The following is a 9,568-nucleotide window of genomic DNA, read 5'->3' on the forward strand; positions in this document are numbered from 1 at the left end:
ACAGTGTCAAAACAGGCCTCTTTTAACAGTGGGTAAACTGAGCCCCAAAGAGAAGACAATTCATGGCCAAGATCAAGCTGCATGTTGATGGTAAAAGTAGAGCTGGAATCCCGGCTGGCTGTTGCCCCAAGATCTGTGCAGAGGTAGGACTATGCTTATGAGAATTAACTTCTGAGTTGGGGTGAGGTGATGAAGAAATGCCAACAGGTGTTATTGGATAACCTAAGTGGACAATATGGTCTTGCCCCAAAGCCTTGCTACATTTGTAAGAGGGTCTTGGTAGCCTGAGTTCCTCCTGGAATCAATTAATCAAGAGGAGCCCTAGCATGAGAGCCAGAGGCCCATGTTCTAGCTTTCACTCTGCCTCCCACCTGCCGGAGACTGGGCCAGTGACTGTTTCACTGGAGTTTGACTCATGATCTCCGGGATCCCTTCCAACTTCAACACTCCACATCCAGGTAATGAGGTGAAGCATTCTCACCTATGGATAGTACAAGGATTCCTCTAGGGAGGAAATGGCCTCTATCTGGAGAGAGATCTTCAAGAGGAGATGGGGAGGTGTGGAGGTATGTGATCCGTGCTGCAGCCAAGGCCGTGGGGCAAAGGCCAACCTCCTCTGTAGGAAACAAGGAAAGAAACGGGGAAACGGGAGAGAGAATCAGAGAAGGCAGGGACTGGGGAGTAGCAAGATGGTGCAAAGCTGTAGCTGCCTGGAGCAAAAGGCCATAGAGAAGAACCCAGCAGTGGAGTGGCCAGAAGGGCATTTTAAGAATGGGAACACCTCATGTTCAACTTGAAGTTGTTTGCATTGCAGTGATGTAAATCCTTCCTTCATCCCCACCCCCGCCCCACCCCGTATCTTCAAATAAATCTGCCTCACCCACGAATGCTTTGCGCCAGCAGATTGTTATATGGAAAATGAGAAGCGGCTGAGCTTCCCATCTGGGTCCGTGAGGTGTGGGATGAAGATAGTAAGTGTGAAAGCAAGAGTCTGAGGCAGCCAGAACCAATTGAATGTGTAGCTTCTGGAGAGGCTCAGAAGTCTTGGGGTCCTTGGATCTCCATGGAGGAGGAATTTGGGGATCTGAGCCAATCTTACCTGGATCTCAAGGGACAGGGAAGACCCCCTGTGACTTATAAGATGAAATATTTATGTTGTCTAACTATGAACTGTGGTATGAGAAAACTCAGAGAAACAGGAGGCAGCGGTCGTGAAATTTTAGTGCATCTAAGCAGGACCTTGGAAGCTTGTTAAAGGTCAGAGTTCGTAGGTCCCATGCCATAGATTCTGATGCAATGGGACTTGGACAAACACTGGGATGAGGTGGTGACATGCACCCAGCCTTTGAAGAGCCTGAAATGCCGCTGGCTGCTTTAGTAACAGGATTCACCTGCAGGCCTCTGGCCACTGCCCATTCCTGTTGGTCAAGAGCACACAGTCCCAGCACGGAGCAACCAATTCTTGCTGTGAGCCGCCATCTTTGCCTTAGGATCTGAGTTTCTGACAACCATGGTCATTGGCTCAGCAGTCCTTTTCTGCTAGTGCTAGCCCTTAGGGAACACTGCACCTTCTGGGTGGAAAATATCTCTGACTTGAGCTCTAAAGCCTGTGGTATGTGTCTCAGAGCGCGTTCCCTGCCCCGCATCCCAGCACATCTCCAGGACCTGACTTCTTTCCTCCCTGGACCCATGATTTTACCTGTCTGTCTCCATCCCAGGTGGCCCCCTGTACATGACCTGGGCCAGCGTGCCGTATATCCTCTCATGTAGGACTTCCCTTGGACTTAGTTTAGATGGGAGAAAATAAGGCAAATAGTGTTAGAAGACAGAGAGAAAGATTTCCCCAAGATAGCCAATCACAGCCGGGGATGCTGAGCCGGATGACGACAAAGAGTCAAGAGGCAGCACTGGGAGGTCAGCCCAATGAGTAGAAGAGAGTGCCATGGGCTGGGGGATTTCTGAGAAGGGCTCAGAAACCTGGAGGGGGTGGGGGGAGAAATCAGAGTTTCATTCATTCATTTATTCATTCATGCTACAGACATGTGCTGAACACTTCTACATAGGGATACGTGCATAAATGAGCCCAACCCTTTTTCTTAAGAAGTGCACCCCTAGGAGGGGGTGGAACTGGTCTTTGAAAGGTGACAAGATTCTGAGCAGTAGAAAGGAGGTGGAAAGGCATTTTAGGTAGAGGGAACAACCTGAGCTAAAGTGCAGAGGCCAAAGGCAGGCTCAAGAGCCGAGGAGTTGACCAACCTGAGTAAAACAGAAATATATGGAAATACATGGTCATTTGACAGATCTTTCCTGTGCTCTGCGCTGGACCTGGGCTAGGTGCTGGGGATATGAAGGTGAATACGGAAATATCTGCCCTCAATCACTGAAGCCTTTATTGTCATTCCAGGAAGAGGTGTGCAAGAGCCACGAGCAGGCAACTCCCCTCACAAAGCATTGCAGGCAGTAAGTGTGGGTACAGAGGTGACCCAGCCAGCCTCATTTCCAAGCAGAGGGACAGGAGGCAAGGTCTGAGCTATTAGTAAGACAGCTGGCGGGGTTGGCTCCAGCTGCCTGACATGAGATGAAATTTAGTTTGGGGAGATAACCTTTGGGTGCCGTAATTAAGTCCCTGGGCTCTGCCTGGGAGGCCACAGCCTTAATGAAAACAGCCTGAGAAAAACAAACAGCGCGGCTGGTGCCCTTGAAGACATTCTAGTGTAAATGTGCAGACCGACAGCACCTACAAACACACGGGGGGGGGAGGGGGGGTGCAATCCCAAAACATGCCACTTTCCCTTGCAAAATGACCCTGGTCAGACCAGGCTGTGGGGAAACCTCACCACTGATTTGTGCAATGAAGGCGTCCTGGGTCAGGACAGGGGAATGGTGGAGGGTTTTATTACTTTTTGTTTTTGTTGCTTTTTTTTTTCAAGCTTTTTTGTTGTTATTGTTCTTGATGAGGTCTGAAAAGATAAGGCAGCTCTTGGTGGTGGTGTTTGGAGCTGCGAAAGTGCCTGAGGTCACTGAAGAACAACTCGTGGTTGAGTGAGGAGCCCTGGAGGAAAGTGCCCTGGCCTGAGAGTCGAGGATGTCTGTCCTAGCTCTACTGAAAGCTCTGTGATCTTGGGTAAATGAATTTCTTCCTCTCTCTGGGCCTGCTTTTCAGTCAGCCTCTGGCCCCTCCACACTAGGCCAGAGCCCATAACTCTAAGAATAAGCAATTATTACTTTAACAACATAGAGGTCAAGGGAGAGGGGCAAGAGCCGAGGCTTTAGATGAAGCAGGAGCTTTCAGAAGCAGATTCTGGCCTTTGGCCAACATAACTGGAGGTTGTTGGAAAATGGGGTGCTGACAAAAGAAAATTCTAGGCCAGGAATGGTGACTCACTTTTGTAATCTTGGCACTGTAGGAGGTTGAGGCAGGAGGATTGGTTGAAGTCAGGAGTTTGAAACCAGCCTGGGCAACACATTGAGAGCCAGTCTCTATCAAAAAAAGAAAGAAGAAAGAAAGAAAGAAGGGAGAGATAGAGGGAGAGAGAGAGAGGAAGGAAGGAAAGAAAAGAAAGAGAAAGAAAAAAGGAAGGAAGGAAGGAAGGAGGAAGGAAGGAGGAAGGAAGGAAGGAAGGAAGGAAGGAAGGAAGGAAGGAAGGAAGGAAGGAAGAAAGGAAGGAAGGAAAGAGGCATAAAGGTTTTTCTTTGAAAACAAACCATACAATGATGATGTGAAGTGTGCATTTCATTCTGCTTTGGGTAAGACTTGGTTTCTAGTTCCCATTAGTGTGACCTGAGGCTGGAATAACACCCTCTGTGTGTGCTGACCACTCAGCTTAGCACCTCCTAAGGACCCAGGAGACAGTATTGGAAACCAGAGCAGGACAAATGGCCCAGCTTTTCTTCAATTCAGGAAGAAAGGAGAGAGAGGGAAACCCCAGAACTTTCTCTCCTCCCATGTGCTGGTAGATGATTAAAAACAATCTCATTTTCGTGTTCCCACAGTCATTTCAGAGCTAGAAGAACAGAGTCTCCCACCAGGCTCACTCTCTGGTATTTACCAAGCTCCTCAACCTGCCTTTGCAGCCCCCTCCCCAAGTCCACTCTGTGAGTCAGATTTTTCTCAAGACAAAATGTTTCCAAAGTCTGGACAAGCGACAAGAATACTTGCTTTTTAAGTCTCCTGTTTTGTTCCTCTCCATTGCTTTGTTTCATGTCCTTGACGGAGCCCAAAACCTTGATCTCCTGGTCCAAGGGGATCTGCGTGGTGGCCAAGCCTGGCAGTGACCCACTGTCCACCTGCGTCCTGAGTTAAGCCATGCCTTCAGAAGTGGCTTATCACAAGGTCTCTTCCCATGGTGAACGCAGAGCTCTGGTCCAGGGCTCCAGAATCAGGTGGGTGGGAACCCAACTGGCCACGAGGGCAGCGTCTGATTCTGCAGAAGAAGGGAGCTCCTCTGTGAGAGCCGTTCCTCTTCCCTTGGGAGAACAGAGCTGGTCTGGACCCAAAGGAGCATGTCCCAGTTGGAGGCTGGAAAGCAGTTCAAGTAGGTGTCTTTGAACTCAAAAATATATTTAAAGATGATCATGTAGGTGAAACTAGCAGGCACTGAAAACGTGTTTGAAAGAAAGAGTGGGAATGACCAAGAATGGGAGAAGAGGGAGGGAAGATGGCAGAAAGGTGGGAAGGCAGGCAAGCAGGAAGGGAGAGAGAGAGAGGGAGGGAGGAAGAAAGGCAGGAAGGCAGGAAGTCAGGAGGGAGGGAGGGAAGGAAGGAAAGAAGGAAGGAAGGAAGGAAGGAAGGAAGGAAGGAAGGAAGGAAGGAAGGAAGGAAGGAAATTACTTCACTTCTTGAAGGCTCAGTTTTTCATCGTCTGTGAGATGGGAATAACATCCCTTACATCAGGCTGGTTGTGAGAATTAGAAGACATAACCCCTGTGAAAACCCCAGCACAAAGCTGGTGTTCTAAAAATGTCACAGAGGTGAAGCAGCTGCTCAGTGAGGCACAGCTTCCAAATGACTGAGCTAAGGCTGGAACCCAGGGGTCTCTGACTCTAAAATTAGTAATTTCCATACCAAAGTGCCACACCCCAACCTTCTTGGACATGAGTTCGCTGAGTCTAACACTTAGTCACATGGTATCTTCAGACAACATGGTGACTCTCACCCAGGGGTGCTCAGAATCCCCACCCCCCACGCCCCAAATAACAACCCAGGGAGAGACTAGTTCATGCTGGAATTCACCAGAGGAAATAACAGAAATATCTCCCCATGGAAATAGACAGCAACCTGCTGAGAAATTGACGTAGGGGGCGGCTGGGAAAGGGTGGTGAGCCCCAGGTTTCTTTCCAGGTTGATGCCACCTAACAACCTCAGGCTGCAGAACTACCATGAGTCACTGCCTTCGGTGCCTCTCAGCCCCATCACCTCTCCCACACCCCAATATTACACAGGTTCTCATATGTTTTTCCTTTAAACCATCTCAGTTCCAGCCCAGGAATCCCTTAGGCTTCCCTCATATCTTCAGCCAGGACCTGGTAAGAAGACCTGATGGGCACTAGGGCCACCCATGTCAGGCAGGGAGGTAGGGAGCCCAGAGTCCAGTGCTGGGGGAGGCTAGGAGGTGACTTTAGCATCTCCCCATCCCTCTGCAGTTCTAGTTAATCTATGCACTATGTAACAATCAAGGTAGAAATTCATATAATCAGCATAATCTCCTGGACACACAGTTTTAGTTTCTTTAAATACGTGTGGTTCGGACAATAAGAGATCCTTCCCTTTCGCCAGAGAGATCAGAATGACCTGGAAGCTTTCTGGGGTGGGGACAAGAGTATATCTGCTGAGAGCATCTGTGCTCCAGGCACTGGGTGAAGTTTTATAGAGCCATTCAGTCTTCAAGACTACCCCCAGGAGAAGTAGGACATTGTCTCTTTCAGGTAAAGAAACTGAAATTCCAAGAGTATAAATAACCAAAGGCACACTAGATTCCAACTTAAGGCTGCTTACAGTCAAACCCAGGCAGTGTTCCATTACTTTCTTTCTGTTTCTAGAGTCCCCCAAACAGGAACCAGCCTTTTCCTTCTACACCCAAGAGCATGGTGGTTCTAAAATCTCCAGGATCTAAAGCCTTCTGCAAGCAATGCACCAGATTAAAGATGGAAACTGAACACTCTTGGATTGGTTGTCAAGACCCTCATGGGTGAGTATGCACTTAAATATTAAAGTCAATAATCAGCGCTGAAGAAAGTTGAAATATTTTATTAAAATTTATCAAAACTGATATGCCAATTAGCAACTGAGCATCAGTCCAGGCCCGCGTCAGGCACACTGCAAGATTCAAATGAAGCCTGAGATGTTTTTAATGGCCTAAGTGGGAAGATAAGATATTATAGGAAACAGCAGAGAACAATGTTTGACAGTTTTTAATCAAATACAAAGAAACTTGGCTCCACCACTATGTGACATTGAGCAACTGTTTTAATCTTATTGTGGCTTCATTGCCTCATCTGTAAAATGGGAACAGTGATAGTATCTTCTTACAGAATTACTATGAGAATTGCATAAGGCTATCACTGTTCAGCTCAGTGCCAGCTGAACAAGCTCTCAGTAAGTGCTAGTTTGTATCGTTATCGTGGTTGTCAAGAGGTTGGGAACTAATATTTATTAGAGAGCTCCTCTTTTGTATCTATGGTCATTCAAGACACCTTCAAATTCTCAATTCAGTTAGTTCTTTGTCATTCGCCTCATTTCCTAGAAGAGAAAGCTGAGGTTTGGGAACTCATCACACAATTATTCACTAGTAAAGTGAAGATTGGGAGCTAGGTATATTTGATATCGAGACAGATAAGACCAGGTCAAATCAAACAAACAGGTATGTTTTTAGCATTGTTAGGACCCTAAGATCTCTAGGATGCTCTGGACCAGGCTGTCCAGTAGGAGATTCTGCAATGATGGAAATGCCTGCATCCACATTGGCCAACACAGTAGAGCACTTGAAATGTGGCTAGTGCGCCTGAGAAACTGAATTTTTAATTTTATGAAATTTTAGTTCATTTAAATTTAAACAGCCACATGTAACTAATGGCTGACATATTGGACAATACAGGGCTAGACTACCGTTGGCACCCTGTTTAACCTTGCATCTGAGCCCCTCCCTGTCAGTTCCAGTGTCTCATTAGTGGTAACTTACTTGTCCGGGTCCCCTGGCCCTGTACTCCCAACTGATATCCCATGTCAGTCTCTGTCTCCCTCCCCTTTTGCTTTGGTGACACTCTCTGCCCACCTCACCCAGCTCCTCCTGGGTCTGGTCCTCGGCTTCCCTCTGTTTGACCCTGTGCTCTGGCTTCCTATTGCATCTGCTGAAAACTCCCCAAACCAGGACCCCCGGCTTCTTCACCCTTATCTCAATACCCACCCTTCTACCAAGAATAATCTACCAGGCACAGGTCCTGATGCCCTGGAGGTGTGTGTTTGGGTTAGGGGTGGGGTGGAGTGGCAACAAAGGAACAATACGTTCCAAATTGACACAAGCAAGACATTCCAGGTATGTACTTGTTTCCATATGAGAAACACAAAGAGAATAAGTAAAGACCCCTGCTTCAAGGAGCTTCCATAGTCAGTGGGGAGCATAAGGCAAACTGAAAATGCAAGAGAGCAACGACCTTGCGGCACAACATGAAGACACATCACAGCTAGTCAGGCCGAGTGTGCATTCAAACCAGAAGTGCTCTGGGCTTCAGAGAAGAGAGGCCTCTATCATCTGGATTCATCAGGGTGCTCCTGGGAGAAGGCAGAGGGGTCCCTTCCCAATCCAGGCTCCATCCCTCTCCACCCTGCTCTGGCTGGGAGGCTGACCTATAAGGGCCGCGAGAGGGACTTCTTGTCCTCCCTCTTCGAGTTGGGTTTGGCCAAAGTTGATGGGCAGCAGGGGATGCACATCAAGAGGAAAGAGTAGGGTTTGCACTCCTCTTGCTTCTACTCTGCCTAGCTGAGGGTGAGCAATGAACGGTTTCCTCCAGCGAAGGCCATGACTCCCACCAAGCAGTCCTCACTTACAGCTGTGGGCCTTCTGTGGTTTCAGTAAAAGCTCCCTCGTCTCACCTTTTCCAACCTAGGGACAGTAGCAGCTCCCCACTGTAGTTGTCCCAGGGTGCTACAACAGCTCATGTTGCTCTTGCTGTGCCCTGGCCATTTCCTTATAAAGCATCCTTCCTTAACTCTCTTCCAACCCCTTTCTGATGCATCAGCTGTTTCTTGCCAGGACACTGACGATACAGGGTCTACACTGTGTCTTAAAGGATGAGCAGGATTGATACAGGCAGAGGAGCAGAGAAAACCCGAACAGCAAACACAAGGCTGCAGGAGCAGTGGCAGAAGACAGAAGCCTTGCTCAGGAGGGCCAGCACAGCGGGGCTGGGGAGGGGCTTTGTTAGGTGGGGATCTGGGCTGAAGCTGGGACCAGGCTGTGGAGGCCTTCATCACCCAGTTGATAATTGTGAAAGTGGGAAACGAAGGAACCCATGTCAAGCTGGGATGGTGCACTGTTTCAGGGCTATGGGTTACTAGGAGCCCTTGAGAGTTTAAAGCTTCTATAGTACTAGCTGTGGCTATCATGTAGGCAACTAATTTTTAAATCACATGACACCATTGGAGTATAACTAAAAACTGCACTTGAATAGAATTCCACTCTGGCTTCCATGACAATCAAATGAGAATATCATTAATATTCGAGTACATCTCTTCTGTAGCCAATGGCCTATGGAGAACTATTAATAAATACATACTCTGTCTGTTAGACAGGAACCTTCAAATCCCACCTCTTAGTACCCTATTGGCTAAGCAAATGCAAGGACATACTACATATACATAAGTGCAGACACATCACAGTATCGCTGTACTTGTCAGTTTTCCCCCTGCATAATTCAGATCTTCTCAATTTTGGGAAAAAGCGATTTCTAATACATATTTTACACCAGATGCCATTTGAACAGAGTACAGCATGCCTGAAATGTGATATGCAATGAAATTGGGGCTATTCCTTGGCAATACTTGATGACTCTTGGGAAAGCATATTGACCTCTGCTGCCTTTATAGCCAAGAGAATGTGGGCGCTTGGCTGGCATTTGCAAAGTCAGAGCTGTCAGAGCGGCTGTTGCTCCCTTAGCTGAAGCGATGCATAATTCTTTAATAGAATTATGCATTTATACATATAGAACTATGCTAATATCTTAAAAGATAGGTGAAAAAAATCTGACTATATTTTCCACATTAAAAAAAAGAGACTGCTTTGACTAAAATTTTGCCAAGATACTATAATAATGAAAAGATTTTTGCATCATTTACATCATCTGCCTCCACCTGTTGATTTGCTGAGTATCAGGATGGCAGTACTTTGAGCTCCAGCAGATTTTTTTAAAAGAAGGATTTTATATTTGCTTACCTTTTTTCATGAATAATTGATAACATTGATTACCTAAATAGGCCTAAGATTTCAGGGTTAAATACAACTGCTGACTTGATTGCATTTTTTTCCACTATCCTAATTAATTCATGTGGATGAAAAGTCCACTGTGAAGAACG

The sequence above is a fragment of the Rhinopithecus bieti genome, unplaced genomic scaffold (genome assembly GCF_001698545.2).
Source record: "Rhinopithecus bieti isolate Rb0 unplaced genomic scaffold, ASM169854v2 scaffold_31548, whole genome shotgun sequence".
NCBI lineage: Eukaryota > Metazoa > Chordata > Mammalia > Primates > Cercopithecidae > Rhinopithecus > Rhinopithecus bieti.